A 22,709-nucleotide genomic window follows, 5' to 3' on the forward strand; every position below is an offset into this window, starting at 1 on the left:
CACCTCTTGGAAAGGATTTTTGCCCTTGCATTCATTAAACTTTCTACACAGAAGAGAAAGTTGACACAAACTATATTCAAAATTCCTTTTCCTTTTACACAGAGAACGAAGAATCCTCCTCTACCATGACGAGATGCATTTTCTTTGGCTTCCAAAATTGTAATTATTTAAAACTGAATTAGATGCCCACACTATAAATTCGTTCAGATCTTGTTATAGCAGGATAATATACTAACGATGGAATTCGTCTTCAATTTTGAATTTCGACGTAGCGTGAAAGAAAAAGTGCCCAACCTTCGGAGTTATAATACCCACTTCAATTCAAGGACAACAAAGAGACATACATGTTTGCAGAAAAAAAATAAATTTATGTAATTCTTAATCACAGGGAATTGTTGTTCCTGAGAAAAACAGGTGATTCAAGCAGAATACATTTCGAACAAAAAGGTCTGGTGACGAAGTTGTCCTGTGGTCTATGCCAAGCAACCTGCACTGTACAGTCACAACAAAATGTATTGGAATTACAAAACTCGTATCTTTGGAAAGAGAATGGAATGCGTATTCAAGCCATACCAAGAACGGTGTTATTCCGGAAGTAATTTCGTAAGTCATAACATCCATACTCCGTGTGGTATTTAGCTATGTTGGTGATTTGGATTTATTCTTGAATTACTGAATTCTATAGCATCTGTTTATTTTAATCACCCTAAGAGGACGTGACAAACAAAGTACCGTCGGCAGTAAGATTATAGAATTGTTATTAGAGGAGAATAATTCAATTCGAAACCGGGTCCTTGGTTTTATGTATCAAGCGCTCTAACCACTGAGCTACGCCGAAGTTCAATCCACAGCACCGGATCGAGCCCCTCTCCTCTAGTGTTTTTCCCTTTCTGGCTTTACTCCATGTTCGACATATATGTTGACATATTATATTATACAAGGAGCGCACTCAATTGAGTGGCTTGGTGGCCGGGATTCCACAGTAAATGCACTGTTGCGCGAAGATTTGCATATATATGCTGTAGGACTAAAAATTAATCTTTACGTACATTCTTCGCCCAACAGAGCATATAAATATTAATATTATTTAATTTTTCAATAATTTCCTAAGTGTAAAGTTCATTTGACTCACCGAGAAACACTTGATTTAAACACTTACAACATGTGAATCCATACAAAGCAACATTAAGAAAGTTACACCTGTACAAAGATTAGTGGACAGTAAATAACTTAACAACAAAGACGGCGGTGCTGAGGTAAAAAATAAATCCATGGCGCTACACCCTTGCCGGGCCAAGACCGACCAACCGGCTGCTGGCCTCACGTCTACATGCCGAAGCAGAGGTGGACGATCATCCAACCACGACAGAGGTATCACGTGGTTAGCACGATATCCCACCAGCCATTATAGCTGGCTTGCGGAACCGGATTTTCGCTACTTATCGTAGCTCACCAAGTGCATCACGATGCTGGGTGGGCAGCGGTCTCATACACTGGCCAAAATTTCATGAGAAAATTTCTTCCCCCATGAGGGAAATATTTGAGGCTAAGAGGAATGAAGTTACAGGAGAATGGAGAAAGTTACACAACGCAGAACTGCACGCACTGTATTATTCACCTAACACAATTATTAACAACATTAAATACAGACGTTTGAGATGGGCAAGGTTTATAGCGCGTATGGATGAATCTAGAAATGCATATAGAGTGTAAGTTAGGATACCTGAAGGAAAAAGATCTTTGTGGAGGCCGAGACGTACATGGGAGGATAATATTAAAATGGATTTGAGGGAGGTGGGATATGATGAGAGGGACTGGATTAATCTTGCTCAGGAAAGGGACCGGTGGCTGGCTTAGTGAAGGCGGCAATGAACTTCCGGGTTCTCTAAAAGACATTTGTAAGTAAATAAGGTGGTGGTAAGAGGACCACCGTTTTAAAACAATATGTTACACTATGTGATCACACTCTATCTTCTTTATAATTTACATCTCATGGTCCCATAATTCATTATTGATTTATTCTTTTTAGTCTTCAGAAGGAAGGAGGAAGAAATTCTTCTACAAGAAAAACCACCGCTCTTCAGAAGAACTAATTGCCTATAATGAAGTGTTTAAAGTTTTTGTGGACCACAATAAAAAGTTACGTACATTAGCTCAAATCAACGGCATAATGAACGTATTCAGAGCTCCACAGTTTTATGTGGTCTTTCCACTTGAAACGACGTCTACACACCTGTCGGAAACGAGCAACAAATTCCACACCTGAAATGGTAGCGCCCAGAAAACGAGACTGAGTGTGCTCTTAATGATGGTGGGGACTTCCAGGTAACTTGAACTATAAATGATGTGGGGCGAGAGGAGACGCTGGGTATTTCCTTGAAGCGATCATCACTCTTTGTAAACGGCGGGACCCTTGACTCGTGATGTATTGCCGCCGTACATAATCTAAATTTTTAGACATCAGAAAAATGTTTCGCATCACGAAGGCGACATTTACCTTGTCATTATATGTTTCAAGCATTTCGACACATTTCAGTTCCTTTATATGTTGCCAGTGATGCGACACTTTGTACATTATTTTCTTCAACCTTTATTCGAGACACGAGTATGACGTCATGCACGCAACAGAAACTTACTTTCGGATTCTATAGGAAAAAACATTTCTATAATGTGTCCACAAACGATTAGGGAAAACACGGGAATTTTACTGGAACCAAGTAAAATGATAGGTTTGGAAGTAAATCCCGAAAAGACAAAGTGTATGATTATGTCTCGTGACGAGAATATTGTACGAAATGGAAATATAAAAATTGGAAATTCATCTTTTGAAGAGGCGGAGAAGTTCAAATATCTTGGAGCAACAGTAACAAATATAAATGATACTCGGGAGGAAATTAAACACAGAATAAATATGGGAAATGCCTGTTATTATTCGGTTGAGAAAATTTTATCATCCAGTCTGCTGTCAAAAAATTTGAAAGTTAGAATTTATAAAACAGTTATATTACCGGTTGTTCTGTATGGTTGTGAAACTTGGACTCTCACTTTGAGAGAGGAACATAGGTTAAGGGTGTTTGAGAATAGGGTGCTTAGAAAAATATTTGGGGCTAAGAGGGATGAAGTTACAGGACAATGGAGAAAGTTACACAACACAGAACTGCACGCATTGTATTCTTCACCTACCATAATTAGGAACATTAAATCCAGACGTTTGAGATGGGCAAGGCATGTAGCACGTATGGGCGAATCCAGAAATGCATATAGAGTGTTAGTTGGGAAGCCGGAGGGAAAAAGACCTTTAGGGAGGCCGAGACGTAGATGGGAAGATATTAAAATGGATTTGAGGGAGGTGGGATATGATGATAGAGAATGAATTAATCTTGCTCAGGATAGGGACCAATGGCGGGCTTATGTGAGGGCGGCAATGAACCTCCGGGTTCCTTAAAAGCCAGTAAGTAAGTATAATGCCAGAACAAGCTCTTTTTCCTTCATTTAGGCCTACAAATTTTATTTATTTATTTATTTATTTATTTATTTATTTATTTATTTATTTTTGTGAAATTTGGTATGAAATTAGATTAGTTGTAATTCTGAGAATGATAATGATAATAATAACTGTTGTTTTACTATTCTATTATTAGTAGTATTATTTTTGTTTTCTTTGAAAATTCAAACTGTGCATAGTTATAGCACGAATGGCCGTACAGGCTCGTGCGAAGAATCTTGTACATGAGTTTGTATATATTGTGTATCAATAAATACACTTCACTCATTCAGTTACAAATTTTATGATTTAAGTAAATGTATGCAGTGATTTTTCCACGGTTTCGTATGAAAATAATTCAATGGTATTCGGTAAAGGGGGTTAAATCATTTTTTGTGCAAATCGAGTTTTGTTCTCCAGGTGAATAGACAAGTTAAATTATACAAATGGGTGCGCAAAAAAAATAATAACACTATATTTGATGTGTTTTATTTGTGTAGGAAATTATTTACAATAAAGGTTCAAAGTTTAATTTTCATTTATATCAAAACTCTCTTCTTTTTATTATTATTTTATTACATTCCATTTTGTTATATTCTACCTTACGTTTTCCATATTAACCATTTGTACTAAATGAGTTGCTTTTACTATATTCCAATGTATTTTACTTTGTTTTTTCTAGTATTGTATAATTTTCATGTTGTTTAGTGTCGATTTTATTATGCTATTATTATTATTATTATTATTACTAGCCGTACCCGTGCGCTCCGCTGCACCCGTTAGAAATAAATATAAAGTAATTACATAATTAAAATAGGACATTTGATCCAGGGGACATTCATGTTTGATAGAAGGATAAATCGTTTAATATGTTACTTAATTTAAATTGCATCCAAATAATTAAAATGCGATCATTTTGGTCCAGAGACACTCATTTGGTGCAATGACAATTCCTTTAACATGTCTCTTAATTGTTATTACATTCAACCATAGTTTAATGAAGTTTGACGTATCATTTAGTTTTAATATGTAAACTTTATATTAGTTGCTATATGTTTCCATTGAATTATGGTAATAACTTAATTTTAACCCTTGTTTTCTACGTCTTCAGTAAATGGCACTTGGCCCACCATGGTTCTGAACCCTTCAAATAACTTCAATAGTGATGCAGCATATATACAGTGATATGTAATTATATTTCTTTCTTTCGAAAATTAATGTAAGAATTCACGATCTCCTATGTACCATTGCCATGGAAGGAGTAAATGTGTTTTATCTTCCTACTCAAAAATTTTATAATTTGCACATAGGAGTTACTGCAGGAACAACAACCCTATAATCTGAGGCGGCGGTGAAAATGTATTGTATTGTTATTTTAAAAGTCTTGTATATTCTTAAATATCAGTCCTATCAAAGTTTTACATAGAATAAAACTTATCGGAAATCAGTTTTAAAGAAACTTTTGTTATGTAACATTTTTCATGAAAATTAATGAAAAGGGAGATATTTCGATTTATTGAATTCAACCCCCCTTATAACCTCCTTTTTAAATAAAGTATTATGAAAGCTATATAGCCTAAAATCTAAGTTACAGCGAACTTAATTTATATTCCAATTTTCATATAAATCGGTTCAGCCATTATCGCGTGAAAAGGTAACAAACATCCAGCCAGACAGACAGACAGCCAGACAGACAAACAAAAATTTCAAAAAAGCGATTTTCGGTTTCAGGACGGTTAATTATACATGTTAGGACCAATTATTTCTGGAAAAGCGGAAATTATCAGAAAAATTTCGGCTACAGATTTATTATTAGTATAGATATTATATTATATTATATTATATATTATATTATATTATATTATATATTATATTATATTATATTATATTATATTATATTATATTATATTATATTATATTATATTATATTATATTATACTATATTACATTATTATATCAGAAGTTACTGTAATAACATTATAGTATTAAGTCCATCTAGAAAAACTACACTTTCCAATGGTGAAATAATAATTAATTTTACAAATCGGTTAATTTAGCTTCCGATATTACTTCATACACACACAGAAATATTCTCTGTAGGCTATCTTTCATAGCTTTCGATTGTTGTTGTCCGAGGTACCTTATAGACCAAGTCATTTTTTTTTTATTTCGTTACAGTTATTTTAATTTAAAAACTCATTTATCTCATTAAATATCAGTCCTATCAAAATTTTTCAAAGAATAAAACTGATCAGAAATCATTTTTAGAGAAACGTTTGTTATTTAACATTTTTCACAAAAATCAATAATACGCGAGATATTTCGATTTATTTAATTCAGGTCCCCTTATAACCCCCCTTTTAAATAATGTATTTTGAATGCCATATAGTCTAAAATCTAAGTTACAACGAACTTAATTTATATTCCAATTTTCATCGAAATCCGTTCTGCCATTATCGCATGAAAAGGTAACAAACATACAGACAGACAGACAGACAGACAGACAGACATACAGACATACAAACAAAATTTTCAGAAAAGCGATTTTCGGTTTCAGGGTGGTTAATTATATATATATACATATATATATATATATATATATATATATATATATATGTTAGGACAAATTATTTTTGGAAAATCGAAAATTACCAGAAAAATTTCGGCTACAGATTTATTATTAGTATAGATTTTTTTTTGTAATACGTTAGTATTCTGTTCTTTAATTTTTTGTTAAATTTTAACTGCTTGTATACTTTGTGACCTGGTATAGTGTAAGAGAAGGCCCTATGGCCTTAACTCTGCTAGTATAAATAAAGAATTATTATTATTATTATTTTTTTATTTTTTATTTTTTGTAATATGTTAGTATTCTGTTCTTTAACTTTTTGTTAAATTTTAACTGCTTGTATACTCTGTGACCTGGTAGAGTGTAAGAGAAGGTCCTATGGCCTTAACTCTGCCAGTATAAATAAAGAATTATTATTATTATTATTATTATTATTATTATTATTATTATTATTATTACTATTACTATTATTATTATTAACTCATTTCTATGACATATCTTTTTTACCCATACACCATCGAATTATCCATTTTGTGTAGTCATTTTTACTCCATAAATTTTTCCATTTATGAAAAAGAAAATAATATAAAAACGGTTAATTAATTAATTTCATGTTTTTCTGACCAAGGGCAGGTCTTTCACTGCAAACTCAACATTATACAATCGTCGTCCTTTTACGCCTTACTCTTCGTCTCCGCGTATGATCCATATATCTTAATGTTGTCCAGAATCTGGTGTTTACTCCTGCCACGAACTTTTTCTCCGTTCACCATTCCTTCCAATGCATCCTTCAGTAGACAATTTCTTCTTAGCCAGTAATCCAGTCAATTCATTTTCCTCTTCATGATCAGACACTAGATATTAGAGGACAATTATGAACATGGTATTTATCGATAATACAAAGAAACCATTAATATTTTTTACGTTTATTTATTTATTTTGTTATTTAATTGTTTATTCATTTACTTATTTATTTATATTACCCCATGAAATCCTTAATTGCATATGGAAATATTGTTTAGCATAGTGGCTGACAAAAACACGGAATTACCGGAAACTCATCACGGAAAATTAAAGTTTGTTTCTTTTCCTTGTGTCTTCAGTGCGTATTCCATCCTTTAATATTACGTTAAACTATGTGTTCTGTTTTCCTCTAACATCTTCCCAACACGCCTCATTCCTTTCCCAACAAGACAAGGTTTGAGGACCTTAAGTATGCAGTTCCTTCTTTATTTTCATGCTGCAATGTTTATTTGATAGTATGAACTTCTTCTTCTTCTTCTTCTTCTTCTTCTTCTTCTTCTTCTTCCTATCACGTGGTCTGTTACGGTCTCACTCCATCGTTTCAGCGGACGGCTCAAAAATCTTGTTCCTAAAGGGCTGTAGTTTAGTGCTTAGCGTGGTATCCTTGCTCTAGGCATCCTGAGTAAATGAGATTTACATTTCTGTCTATAATTTTGAATTTTTTCTAAAATTGGGTCAATATTTAATTCTTTCAAAATATCCAAATTTTTCTTCTTGTCTAATCTAGTATAGCCAGTCTTCTTAAAAACTTCATTTCACTGGCAGTGATTCAGTGTTCATCACATTTACGTATAGTCCTAGTTTCACTTCCATACATGAGAACAGGTGTCGCCAATGATTTATAGGCATTAATTCTAATATGTATTCGGACAAGAGAAGGTTCGGAAATGTTATTAATGGTATTTATTGCATAGTTAAAGTAATTCAGTTTTGTGGAAATATCTTTTTCTTATTTATTATCAGGGAAAGGATTTATATGTAAATACATATTTACTTATAAAGCTAATATAATTTATATTTTGCATTATCTTTATGTTTCACAATGTGTAGGGTTGAAAAATCCTACTTTTATTTTCCATATTTTTCCATATTTTAGAGTTTAGTACATATTTTCGTTAATTTCCATATATTTTCCATATTTCATATAAAACAGTCCATATTATATTAGGTTTAACAATAAAACAAAACAAAATTCCATTAACTTTTAAAAATACATTTCAACAATAGAGATTTAAACACATGTTCAGTAATCCCTTTAACATCAGAGTTATTTGAAAATTAGCAGTCCTATCAACAATGGGAAAGTAAGTTACAAAACTGTATTAATTTAATTTAAAATTTTTAACAGACTTCAGTTGTGCAGCTCAACAGTTAAATGCCAGTCAGAGTACACATAGGTTCAGTTTTGTAAATCATACTATAAAGACGGTAAATATGCCAAAAGTACGTCATTCAGTCAATTTAAAATCAAAACTAACAAGTTACATTTCAGAATTTAAAGAAGATGGTTTATCAACTGACAATAAAATATTATTTTGTAATTTGTGTCAGTGTGCAGTATCATCTACACAAAAGTTCCTGGTGCAACAACACATTACAACTAGTAAACATCAGGCCAACAAACAACTAAATTCCAAGCAGAGACAATTGTTTTTAACACAACCAACAACATCGAATGTAAGATCTGAGTTTAACATCGACCTGTGCCGTTCTCTCATCTCTGCTGATATTCCTCTCTACAAACTAAAGAATAAGGTCTTCAGGGAATTCCTTGAAAAATATACTCAACATACAATCCCGGATGAGTCAACACTTAGGAAGACGTATGCTCCATCCATCTACGATGAGACAATACAGAAGATAAGAGATGAAATTAAAGATAGTTCAATTTGGGTTTCCATTGATGAGACTCCCGACAAAGAAGGTAGACTTGTTGGTAATGTAGTTATCGGTTTGTTAAGTGAACAATATTCTGAACGAATTCTTTTACATTGTGATGTTCTAGAAAAGTGCAATAACAAAACTATAGTTAAACTGTTCAACGAAGCTATGGGTATCCTGTGGCCAAAGGGTATTATGTACGATAATGTGTTATTCTTTATTAGCGATGCTGCCCCTTATATGGTCAAAGCTGGACAAGCATTATCTGTTGTATATCCTAAATTGACTCATTTTACTTGTGTGGCGCATGCATTTCATCGTGTGGCAGAAGTGGTCAGAGACAATTTCCCTAAAGTAGATTTGTTGATTTCATCAGTGAAAAAAGTATTTCTCAAAGCTCCCAGTAGAGTTAACGTGTTGAAAGAAATGTACCCTGAAATTCCATTGCCACCAAAGCCAATTTTAACTAGATGGGGTACATGGCTAGAAGCAGTTGAATATTATGCCGAACATATAGACTCTATTAACAATGTTCTCCTTGCATTGGACTCTGAAGATGCAGTCTCAATTGATACTGCGAAAACAGTTACCTGTGACATAAGTGTGAAGAATGACTTAGCTCACATTCAGCATACATTTTCATGCATCATAAAAACGCTCAAAAGTCTCCAAAATAGGCACCTTTCACTATCTGAAAGTTTTGAAATTATAAATAGTACTGTGGAACAACTGAATCGTGGTAGAGGTAAAGTTGCAGATGCAGTAAGAGCTAAGGTGGACACTGTACTTTCAAAAAACCCTGGATATGAAGAACTACAAAAGGTTGTTGCTGTGATGAGTGGTGAATCAACAGTGAAGATTAACTTGGACTTATCCCCAGCAGACATTGTGAAATTGAATTATGTACCAGTTACTTCTTGTGACGTCGAACGCTCTTTTAGTCAGTATAAATCTATCCTCAGAGACAATAGAAGAAGATTCACTTTTCAGCACTTGAAAGAAATGTTTGTAACCTATTGTTATGGTAACAGACAATAAAATTTGTGTTTTGTTGAAACTACATTGGAAGATAAGGTACGTCCATTATATTTTTTGTTTAGTTTGATTAAAATGTACCAATATTTAACGTACATAGTCATTTTTTTATAATTTTAAGTCCATATTTAATTCCATATTTTGGTAAAAATCCATATTTAATTCCATATTTTGGTAAAAATAACTACATATATATTTACATATTTCATATATTTTTAGTCCATATAAATCCGTTCCCTGTTTATTATTTATTTATTTTTATTTATATAACCTGGTAGAGATAAGGCCATCAGGCCTTCTCTTCCCCTCTACCAGGGTATTACAACTACAATATTAATAATGCAATTATAATTACAATCAATATTAAATTTACAGATACAATAAAAATCAAAGTACTAAAAGAGTAACTGATTAATAAAAGCTAGACGGTTTACTGTAAAAGTTAAGAAGAGAGAAGGTTTCTTTTATTGATTAAGTAAAAATTAAACCTACTCTACGCAGTAAGAAAATGCTTAATAAGCTTGCTTTTGAACGCTACTAAATTCCGACAGTCTCTGATGTCACTGGGTAGGGTATTCCACAAGCGCGAGAGCGAGATTGTGTATGATGATGAATACGATGATGTCTTATGTGTTGGTATGGCTAGTATGAGGCTATTTTGCGTGCGTGTGAAGAGATTATGATATGATGACAGGTAACTGAAACGAGAGGCAAGGTAGGTAGGTGTAGAAGTGTGAAGGATTTGGAAAAGGAGAACAAGAGAATGAAAATTTCTACGTTCATTAAGCCGTAGCCAGTTTAGAGTTTGGAAGGATGGGGTAATGTGGTCAGCGCGACGGACGTCGGAGACGAAGCGAACACAAGAATTATGAACACGTTGTAATCTTTGCGACTGGTTGACATTGAGGTCAGTCAGTAGAGAATCACAATAATCGAAGCGGGGCATTACTAGTGTTTCCACTAGTATTTTCTTGAGTGATAGCGGAAGGAATTTTCGAATGCTGTTTAAGGAATGTAGTATGGAAAGCACTTTTTTGGTAATATGGGTTACTTGGTTATTCCAGTTTAAATGCGTATCAAAGTAAACTCCAAGGTTTTTAACACAGGAAGCAAAAGGGATTATTGTGTCGTTTAACTTGACTGGAAGAGCAGGAGTAACATTGCATAATAGACGTTGATGTCCCACTAGGATTGCTTGTGATTTTGTTGCATTGAGAGTCAAACCAAACTTTCTGGCCCATGCAGATATAGATTCAAGGTCCTCGTTAAGATTTTGTATTGCGTCATTGAGTGAGTCAGGGGTTGTATGGATATAGATTTGTAAATCATCTGCGTAGAGGTGACGCTTACAGTGCTGTAGAGTCGAGGGGATGTCTTGTTCATAGCTCAAATGATAACCCAAATATTTAAAACATGCATTCTGTTCTACAGATTTATTATAAAGGCAAATTTTGCTGCGAAGATAATATAAGACTCAAATCTTAAATAGCTTATATGTACATATAGGAAACTATATTCCCATTTTAGCAAGAAGTCTAAGGAAACTGGAGTTCTTAAAGTCTGGAAGTGTTTTGAAAAATTCCACCCCTTTATTGCGAAGATCTTCTTATACTATTTTCGATTAAGAAAATAGGACGACTGTATTTCAGTTCGGAAAAAATTGTTGCTAACGTAGAATGATAGGAAGTCAGCAGAATCTGAAGATCAGGAATAATATATTTTATTGCAAGGTTAAGTGAAATGAAGGACGATTGTGAGAGCGTGGTTTAAAAAAAAGAGCTTGTTTTTATATAAATTACATTTATACAACACGCGACAGCAGCTTGCAATTTTTCCCTTCAGAGAAATAGAACAAAAAAAAAATCTAATAAATCAAAGAGTTCGACAGCGGTGTCATCAGCAGTTCCTTTGAATCTTTATTTATGCCTACCATGTCACAAATGAACCTTGAGATCGGTAGATAATACTTTAACACACTACATCTATTGTTCAAAAGAGTTTTAATATACAATTTGAAAATTTTCCAACTAAAATGAGGCTTTTACGTCTCAAAGGAAAAGGACAGATAAGAGCGAACATTTTAATATGTAAAGTAAGAACTTCATGTTTTTAAAATAAACTGAAATATAGTTGTAATTAATTATTTGGAAGAACCATGCGCAATTTTAAAATTAATATAGCCCTGAAACAATTTAAGAAAATTACGAGATGATGTCTGCCCCATCTCTTCTGTACAGCAGTTAATACTGAACGATAGCAAAGATTAAATTCAACGAGACAACTGATCTGAGATTTTTTACTCTAGTAGTCAGATATACAGGGTGTTTCCGGGCTAGTGTTACTAACTTTCAGGGATGATGAACAAGGGCACATGTATCAATTTGAGATAAGGAACCCTAGTCCGGAAATGACAGAGTCGAAAGTTATAAGCAAAAATAGTTGTGTGGAAATGAAATAATTTTAATATGTACAGTAAGAACTTCATGTTTTTAAAATAAATTGAAATATAGTTGTAATTAATTATTTGGAAGAACCATGCGCAATTTTAAAATTAATATAGCCCTGAAACAATTTAAGAAAATTACGAGATGATGTCTGCCCCATCTCTTCTGTACAGCAGTTAATACTGAACGATAGCAAAGAGCAAATTCAACGAAACAACTGATCTGAGATTTTTTACTCTAGTAGCCATCTGGCTACAGAGTGTTTCTGGGCTAGTGTTACTAACTTTCAGGGATGATGAACAAGGGCACATGTATCAATTTGAGATAAGGAACCCTAGTCCGGAAATGACCGAGTCGAAAGTTATAAGCAAAAATAGTTGTGTGGAAATGAAATAATTTTATTCCTCTGTACACCTTATTTGTGTGTATTTATCTGTACATCTTACACATACTGTATTCATCTGACGTTGTTTACATTGTCTACTTACAGTATTCCATTCAGTGCGCTGTCTGAGGGATGGGGACAGGAAACTACATTAAAGCAATGCAGATGGCGTAATGTGTAACGGACATAGTCGGTCCTGATATGCACGTCTGTAGACAGCAGTGTATGTGTACAAGTTGCAGTGTCCAGTCGATCAGTCCTAGTGAAATGGAGGATTACACGAGAGCGGAACATGCAGACCTGATTTTCGAATACGGACGAGCCAAAGGGAACAGTAGACAAGCTCACAGATTGTATCGGGGCAAGTACCCACGTAAGAGACACCCTGCCCATACCATCTTTCCACGACCGTTACAAAAGTTAAGGGAAGGAGACACGTGGGCCAAATTACAATTTCATTTCCACACAACTATTTTTGCTTATAACTTTCATTTCCGGACCAGGGCTTCTTATCTCAAATTGATACATGTGCGCTTCCCCACCATCCCTTAAAGTTAGTAACACCAGCCCGGAAACAGCCTGTAGAGTACTGGGTTAAAAAAAGAAATATTTTAGACTTAAGCCAGCTATATAGAGTCTATGTTAAATATAAAATAATACGAACAAGCAAATATCAATCTCATCCGTACACTATCTTCATCTAGAATTCTTAAGGTGGTAAGTTATATAAATAGCCTACCGTTCACAATGGAAAGAAAGAAAGAAAGAAAGAAAGAAAGAAAGAAAGAAAGAAAGATCACTGAAAAGAAAGAATATTGTAGGCTAAGCAAAATTGTTATGAAATAAACAGACTTGGATATTCAAATTCGTAGATACAGAAAATTTTAAATAAAATTGTGAAAGTAGACATACAGAAAGGCCAACGGCGGAGTAAATTGCTGGCTTCTTTCCAGGAGATGATTCAGAAATCTCTGGAATTACCACGGATCCCCTTCGTCTTCCAAGGCAAATGACAGGGATATTAAGAAAATCAAATGTTTACAAATCCTTTCCTCTTCGCTCAATAGTAATTGCCCCAAGATCTCCTTGGCCTTCGATAATGACAACAATTAGATATTACAGTTAAACTTACTTACTTACAAATGGCTTTTAAGGAACCCGAAGATTCATTGCCGCCCTCACATAAGCCCGCCAGCTGTCCCTATCCTGTGCAAGATTAATCCAGTCTCTATCATCATACCCCACCTCCCTCAAATCCATTTTAATATTATCCTCCCATCTACGTCTCGGCCTCCCCAAAGGTCTTTTTCCCTCCGGTCTCCCAACTAACACTCTATATGCATTTCTGGATTCGCCCATACGTGCTACATGCCCTGCCCATCTCAAACGTCTGGATTTAATGTTCGTAATTATGTCAAGTGAAGAATACAATGCGAGCAGTTCTGTGTTGTGTAACTTTCTCCATTCTCCTGTAACTTCATCCCGCTTAGCCCCAAATATTTTCCTAAGCACCTTATTCTCAAACACCCTTAACCTATGTTCCTCTCTCAGAGTGAGAGTCCAAGTTTCACAACCATACAGAACAACCTGTGATATTACAGTTAAAACATACAATAATTACGATATTAATAACCTACAAAGCTGAACAATCATATAAACGAATATAATAATAATAATAATAATAATAATAATAATAATAATAATAATAATAATAATAATAATAATTTATTTTAGCTGGCAGAGTTAAGGCCGTAAGGCCTTCTCTTCCACTCAACCAGCAAAAAGTATATATACATATGTATGTACTTACAAAGAATTCAACAATTTAATTTAGATAAGAGTTACATGTATACAAGAGTTATTTACAAATTAAACAACAAAATACTATGAACTATTAATTAAACAATGAAATAAACTGTGCAGCAGAATTAAGCTAAAATACATAGAATGTTAATATATTTCAAATAATATTAGATAGTAGAAAGAGATTATTATGATACAATTTTGAAAATACAGCACTATCAGGATGATGTCTAAAGAAAGAAGTAACAATGTAGTCAATGATAGTTTAAATCAGTATGATTGAAGTGAAATGCTAAAAAGGTTATCTTTTAAGCTGTTTTTAAAGGTGTTTATTGTCCTGCAGCCGCTAATACTTTGTGACAAGAAATTTCAAGGAACAGAGATGCTGGGAAAGTAGCCTACCCATACAAACTGCTTTAAATATCTCCTATAACAGACGAAGGTAACTGAATTCGGCTTAAGATTCATTCATTCATTCATTCATTGTTTTCTGCCTAAAGGCAGGTCTTTCACAAAACAAAAAAAACAACATTCCCCAATCTTTCCTATTTTTCGCTTTCCTTTTACACTCCGCATATGATCTATATATTTTAATGTTTTTTATCTTCTGATATCTTCATCATGAACTTATATCCCGTTCGCTATTCCTTCCAATATATCTTTCAGTAGTCAATTTTTTCTCAGTCAGTGACCCAGTCTAGTTCTTTCTTCATTCCTGATCACCTTCAGCGTTATTCTTTCTTCACCCACTCTTTCTAGCACAGCTTCATTTCTTATTCTGTCCATTCCACACGCTCCATTCTTCTCCATATCCACATTTCAAATACATCTAATTCTTTTTAATTATTTAACGATGCTGTATCAACTACTAGGTTATTTGGCGTCGATGAGATTAGTGATAGCGAGATGGTATTTTGCGAAATGAGGTCGAGGATTCGCCATAGATTACCTGACATTCACCTTACGGTTGGGGAAGACCTTAGAAAAAACCCAACCTTAGAAAAAACCCAACCAGGTAATCAGCCCAAGCGGGGATCGAACCCGCGCCCGAGCGCAACTTCAGACCGGTAGGCAAGCGCCTTAACCGACTGAACCACGCTGGTGACCTTCGTCACCATTCATTTCTATTCATTTATTAGGGATAAATAAAAAAAACTAATTTTTATTGTTCTATCAACACAGAGACAAACGCATTAGGCCTACTAAAGAATTCTGTTGACTCACGTTTTATGAACTCTCGGAAATCGAAAGTACGATTTGGAGCAATTTGTAATGCTGTAATTGTAGCAATATAAACAGCACATAAAAACTCTGACATTTTAACACAGCACTAATTAATAAAACTATTAACTAGCCCAGCAACAATATACATTGCAGTTGATTACAGCTTGTTTCGCGAGTATCTCCACACCGGCCGCCTAGGTAGCAGCACCAGCGTCGTTCGCGCGCAGAACTGTTAGCTGTCCGGTATTATTATAGTAAGGTATTTGCCTTAACTTGGCAAAGCTTCATTTCTCACCACTAGTTTATTAAACCTTGTCGGACCGTAAAGAAAACAACTATCGCAATGTCCATATTTTATATGTTGTACAATATTATAGTACTGTGAAATTTTAATTTTCCTGCCAATTTTTTTCTATTGTTCTATTAAAATTATAGCCTATTAACCTGTTGCATCCTATAGGATACATTGTCAATTTAAGGGTTAAAATGCACCAAGCGAGGAACCATTAATATCTGCTCGTAACGATGATTATGCCCCACTTGTTTAATGACATAACTTACCTTCGAATCCGTTGAATATGTAAAACCTTACTTTCAAAGCAGAGACTGAAGGCCAGCGATACGTGTGTGTCGGCGTGACTAAAGCAATTAACATTTAATTTTTACCCAGCTTTGAAGAAATACGTAAGCAACAGAAATATTCTTAAAGCGAACGAGTTCTGTCACTGTGAAAGAACTCAAAGTCATTGAATTAATTCATAACGACTGAACAGGTGTTCATATTGAACTGAAGCGTGCCAACTGAAGCCATCAAAGAGTTTCCAGCAAGTTGGTTACTTCTCTGCCTTCGTGTACGCTTATGTCGTAGCTTCGACCCTAAGTGCTACTCACGAAGACTGGCTCGCATCCCGCCCATGAAATAGAATTATTTAATTTACGGTCATTATTAATTACAAAGGATATCCAGAAACAATGAAATCATGATATGGAGAAATGATGAAACTGAGAGTAGAATAAAAGCCGGAACGTCTGGATAAAAGCCGCTTGACAGCAGTCGTGTTGACCAATCACTCTGAGGACTTGCTCCGGTTAGAAGAGTTGTGATGAATGATGGCATGAGAATGTTAAGAAAGGTATAATCACTCTAAGTGAGCCTGATTCAAAGCCGATTTGTTGACTACAAATCTCGTGGAATACGATCTTCTTAGATGAGAAAGAGTTCGCTCACTGACGGAAAATGGAATGAACAAGACGAGAGAAAACAAAACACTATGAGAAGAATCTTCTTGGAAGCATTTTTGTTCAGCTGGAATCTCTGAAGATCTGACCGATCGAACCTCTTATTTCTTTCAGTACTGTTACAACAAAACATGGTAAGAATCTTCTTGGAAGCATTTTTGTTCAGCTGGAATCTCTGAAGTTCTGACCGATCGAATCACTTGTTTCCTTCAGTACTGTTACAACAAAACATGATAAGAATCGTCTTGAAAGCATTTCTGTTCAGCTGGAATGTCTGAAGTTCTGACCGATCGAACCACTTGTTTCCTTCAGTACTGTTACAACAAAACATAAGAATCTTCTTGGAAGCATTTCTGTTCAGCTGGAATATCTGAAGTTCTGACCGATCGAACCACTTGTTTCCTTCAGTACTGTTACAACAAAACATGGTAAGAATATTCTTGGAAGCATTTTTGTTCAGCTGGAATTTCTGAAGTTCTGACCGATCGAAGTACTTGTTTCCTTCGGTACTGTTACAACAAAACATGACCTGATTCAACAGATACGAAACTAACTTAACCGATTGGTACAGTAATAAATTAATACGGTGTGGAATCAGTTTATATATATATATATATATATATATATATATATATATATCAATACGATAATGGACTCTAACCTATTGTCATCTGCTTAAGCTTTCTCTTCTTACAGACAAAAACAAAGATGTACTGTGTAGTGTCGTGCAATGTTCGAACATGAGAAAGACAACTAAGATACTCTTAATATGCAATTACTCGGGTAACTTCGGGTTCTTTGCGAGTCTAAAAAACATCGTATTCCAGAAAAATATATTTCTAATAAGGGAACACTCACACAGAAGAATAATCACTGTCGTAACTGAGTCGGCTGAGGTGCTTGTCTGTCGATCCAGAGTTGCGCTCGGGCGTGGGTTTGATTCCCGCTTGGGCTGATTATCTGGTTGGGTTTTTAGCATGGCGAATCCTTGGCCTCATCTCGCCAAATACCACTCGCTATCACCAATCTCATGAATGCTAAATAACCTAGTAGTTGATACAACGTCGTTAAATAACCAACAAAAAGAAAGTATGTGAATGTTTAAGAGAAATGACATAACTTCTTTCGACGAGTCTGGAACTTTTAGCTAACTCCTTATTTGATATCTTATACATATGCTCAAATTCTTATTCATTCGAATTATAACACTCATAACTAAATTACAGCCCTTTTTGAGTATCCTACAAAGGCATTTCGTTGATCGTTATACAGGGTATCCCGCAGCTGAATGTCCATAGCTTAACTACGTGTTCATGGGATTATTTTGAGTGAAAAAGTTCTAATAAACATGAGTCCGAATTGCAACGATATCTACAGAAAACACAATTCTAAATTAGTAGTTTTATTACTTATGACTGATTTACAATTTTGTTTCGAGGAATACGCATTCTGATTTGTCACATTTGAGGCTCGAAATGACCACTATAATTGTCGAGGCATCTTTTGAGATCTGTCTGTAAAAGAGTTTATCGCTCTCGTTACAACATCGCCATCATTTCTTAAGCCTTCACCGCACTCCATTATTTTCCAGAGAAGTTTGACCCTTGTTCGACCGAGCAGCATACACAACTGATTTCATGTGCATCCTAAGGAAGTGATTTAATGGAGACATCTGGTGATCTTGGTGGCCAAGCCGCTGCACCTCCTTGACCAATCCAACAATGTGGAAACTGTTGATGAAGTTACACACCTGCCAAAATGTGGAGGTGCACCATGTTGCTGCAGTCATATCTTGTCTGATCAGAACACTAATATCATTTGGTTGCAGAGCATGGACACTTTGGATGTGAAATGGATATAAACTAAAGTCATGTAGCTGAGCGATGTGCGCGCATTCTGTTTAGAATTAACTGAACTACCCCCTTACGGCGAGGTTGCATACTGTTGTAAGTAAATCACAAGTAAAATTATTAATTTTGAATTGTGTTTTCTGTAGATACCGTTGCAATTCGGACCAATGTCGATTAGAACTTTTTCACTCAAAATAATCCCAGAAACACGTAGGTAAGCTATGGACATCCCGCTGCAGGACACCCTGTGTAATTGAGTAAGCCTTTATTAAAAAGTTCGATTCCTATACATGCATTCAAGTTCCCTTTCTGACCAATACTATCAGTTCTACTACCAGTTCTACCGTAGTGTGCCCGATTGTTGTATTCTACCAAAACTACCTGACCAGTAATCTACAAGGCCGCAAATTTAGTTGTACATTTAACATTTTTTCTTCAAGTTTCCCCTCCAGTAATCGTCGTCTCTTTGAACAAAATCTTCAAGTTACAACACAGGAATCTCATGTTACATTCTTCCCAAAAGAAAGTTTTCATATTTTAGAGTTCTTAAAAATCCACTATCCATAGCAGAGTTTGAACCAGCAAGCCCTAGGCGAAGAGTAAAAACGAACGAAACCTCTTTTTCACGAGTGAGTCTATTATTCTATCAAGAGACTATCCTAGTTGCTCAGTTAGTACAATGTTCCAGGTAAATGTCGATATATGGATTTCGAAGCATTGTTCATTAACATGCAGGTAGTGTAAGGTATTGTGGGTGTTTTTGCTGCTATTTCATTAAATTTTAACTACATGCCGCGCTATGTTGCCAATAGCCGATAGTTCTTTGTAGTGGTCAAAAGGGCAAGTGTTTGGAAGAAAATAACAAAAAATGTACACAATAGCAAACTACATAAAAACTCAATTTTCAAGAGCAGTCCGTGGCAAATCAAACCTAAATCTCTTTTGTTATAGAGATACATCACCGAAACCACAAGGTCACTCTGATTGAACACCATTTCAGCAAAAACATCAATAGCAACTGTGCAGGAATATCATTTAAACCTAACTCCTTTCGGAGACGTGTGAAATATATACTCCGTCGGTCACTTTGTATAGAGTTCAGGGGTTTTATAATAGTCATAAAATTTCGCAAAACGTTGAAAAATAACCGGGGTTCCTTTTCTCCGAGGCTGTTGAGTAATTTTGTTTTACAATGGCGGAATACCAACCCAACGGCAGTAACAGGAAATTCGTTTAGGGTTAACTATCCCTAGGAAAGATACCTTTACCACAGTCAAGTAATCTTTAAGTCCTATAGAGGATTGCACGTTAAAGAAAAAGCATTGGTTTTATGAGCTTTGTAGAAGCATTGACTTTATGGGCCTTGTATTCAACTGTTAAACTACTGTAATACAAGTGTAAGCGTATAATTTAGTAGCATTTCGATAAAATACAATAACATTCACAATACGTAACATGATACAACGGTAACTGTTCACGGTCATTTTTCCCTTTGAATATATATTATTTTAATGTACCGAAGTACATATTATATTCCCATGCAGATATTCTGCGTCATCATACGATGAAAGAGTAATGGAACGGAGAAAAATTCTCTCCGGCGCCGGGATTTTTTGAACCCGAGTTTTCAGCTCTACGTGCTGATGCTTTATCCACTAAGTCACATCGGATACCCACCCCGGCGCCGGACAGAATCGTCTCAGTCACTCATAACGAGTGCACTTCAGCACATGTGTGGACTTCAGTCCTACGTTCATAGATATCTATGACGTAGTGCAGAGGGCGGCCACTAGAGGGAACCCAAGAGTTGGAACTTAAACTGAGACGATTCTGTCCGGCGCCGGGGTGGGTATCCGGTGTGGCATCCCAAGGACAAAGTGATACATATCCTAATATGTTAATTTAGTGCGAATTAAACGTAGACCAATGAGTAGGAACTGAAATCACCTGAATGACAAAGCCTAAATATTCTAATGTGATAACTAACGTGCACACCAGACTAACAGCAATGAGTACAATCCTAATTGACAAAAGTGTTTAATATCTTCGTAATATTTAAGTGACAAAGTGTTAATATTTAGTCATAATTGTCGATGAGTAGTACACAACTCCGCCCACGTGGACTAGCTCGACATGTGAGCAAAACGGAGAGAGAGCTTTCCCTCTTGCAGGAGGCCTTAGCCCTTCTAAGGGACACTAATACGCTATTTTATTTCATTTCATTTCACAAGGGTCAGTCCGGTTTTTTTTTTTGCCACTACTGTACATGCCTTGTAATCCTTCACTTTGTATTTTACGGAACAATGACTGTGGAAAAAGCAGCAGGAGATGTTTGTGTTAGGAAAAGCTGTAAATGCGGAGTTTATAATGGCAACCTCAAAATCGGACGTAACTATGGCTGGGGAGTAAACTGGATTCCAAAGATATAGGGAAGGGAAAAGGATTTTGGGGAAAAATTGCTAAGGAAAGAAAGTATTCGAGAATAATTATAGTAGGGAAAATGGTATCGGGAGAAAACATTTTAGAGAAAAACCCCTAGTGAAAAATGACCGGGAACGAACGGTAACATTTATGATAATTTTGTCTCTTGTAACAGTTAAACAATTTAACCTTGGGGGAAAAAGATAATCTCAATGTTTAAGAACGTTAATTAGATAATGAATTAATTTTAAAATTATTTAATACCTCAATTACTTGAAATCCATAAGGTTGTGCGTGAAAGTTGACTTCAAGCGGCATTTTAAAATTACATTTTAAGTTTTTCTCGTATTTCAAGGTCCAATGCCGCTAATATCTACTTATATAGAGTTCATTGCGGAGATTTTCATACCAAATGAACTAACATGAATAAAAGAGCTGTAAGAAATGACAAATAGTATAGTACGATTGACTACATGTGAATTAATTGAAGTGTAATTCTACGATGACATCACGTACATAATTTCAATGACATAGTTCATGAGAGTTTGTCTCTTATGATAATTAATTCCAGGTGTTATAATAACGATTTATTTCGACTACGAACGTTTTCTTCACATCAGTCACTTCGTTTCACGCGACATAAGGTCTCGCAATGCCACAATCTGGCATTAAATTTTCACACGTTGCATCTAGTCCCGTTATTTTGCAAATAACGACCTTGATAATCTCCACAAGAAACTGTTAAAATAATGTATTAAATAAGGTCAAGACCCACAGTACTTTCTAACCAAAGGCTTACTATGTCCCGGAACAATACGTAGGCCTACTGTTTATTGATACAACTAACGGTACCTGCGTGATTCTACTGTCTTTCAAAGGCAACAACATCGAAACTGTGTTCAAACGTGAGATTAAACTTTGTTTAGCTTGATTAGCTGATTGAAAGTTTTTAGTTTTTTTCCCAGCTATGAGGCATAAGATTTACTGATGATACGGCGTTGTTAGCAGAAGAGGAAATGATACTAAAGGATATGCTACTGGAGCTAAATGACAGCTGTGAGCAGTATGGGATGAAGATAAATGCAAATAAGACGAAGAGCATGGTCATAGGAAGAAAGATACAGAAGATAAACTTGCGAATTCTAAATGAGGCAATACAGCAAATGGACAGCTTCAAATACTTGGGGTGTACTATAAGCAGTAATATGAGCTGCTGCCAGGAAGTCAAAAGGAGGATAGCAATGGCAAAGTAAGCTTTTCAATAGAAAAAGGAGCATCTTCTGCGGACCTCTGGAAAAAGAACTAAGGAAGAAACTAGTGAAATGCTCTGTATGGAGTGTGGCATTGTATGGGGCAGAAACATGTACTTTACGACCAAGTGAAGAGAAGCGAATAGAAACATTTAAAATGTGGATATGGAGAAGAATGAAACGTGTGAAGTGGACAGACAGAACAAGAAATGAAGCTGTGTTGGAAAGAGTGGGTGAAGAAAGAATGATGCTGAAACTGATCGGAAAGGGAAAAGGAATTGGTTGGATCACTGGCTGAGAAGAAACTGCCTACTGAAGGA

Source organism: Periplaneta americana, chromosome 15 (genome assembly GCF_040183065.1).
Source record: "Periplaneta americana isolate PAMFEO1 chromosome 15, P.americana_PAMFEO1_priV1, whole genome shotgun sequence".
NCBI classification, from domain to species: domain Eukaryota; kingdom Metazoa; phylum Arthropoda; class Insecta; order Blattodea; family Blattidae; genus Periplaneta; species Periplaneta americana.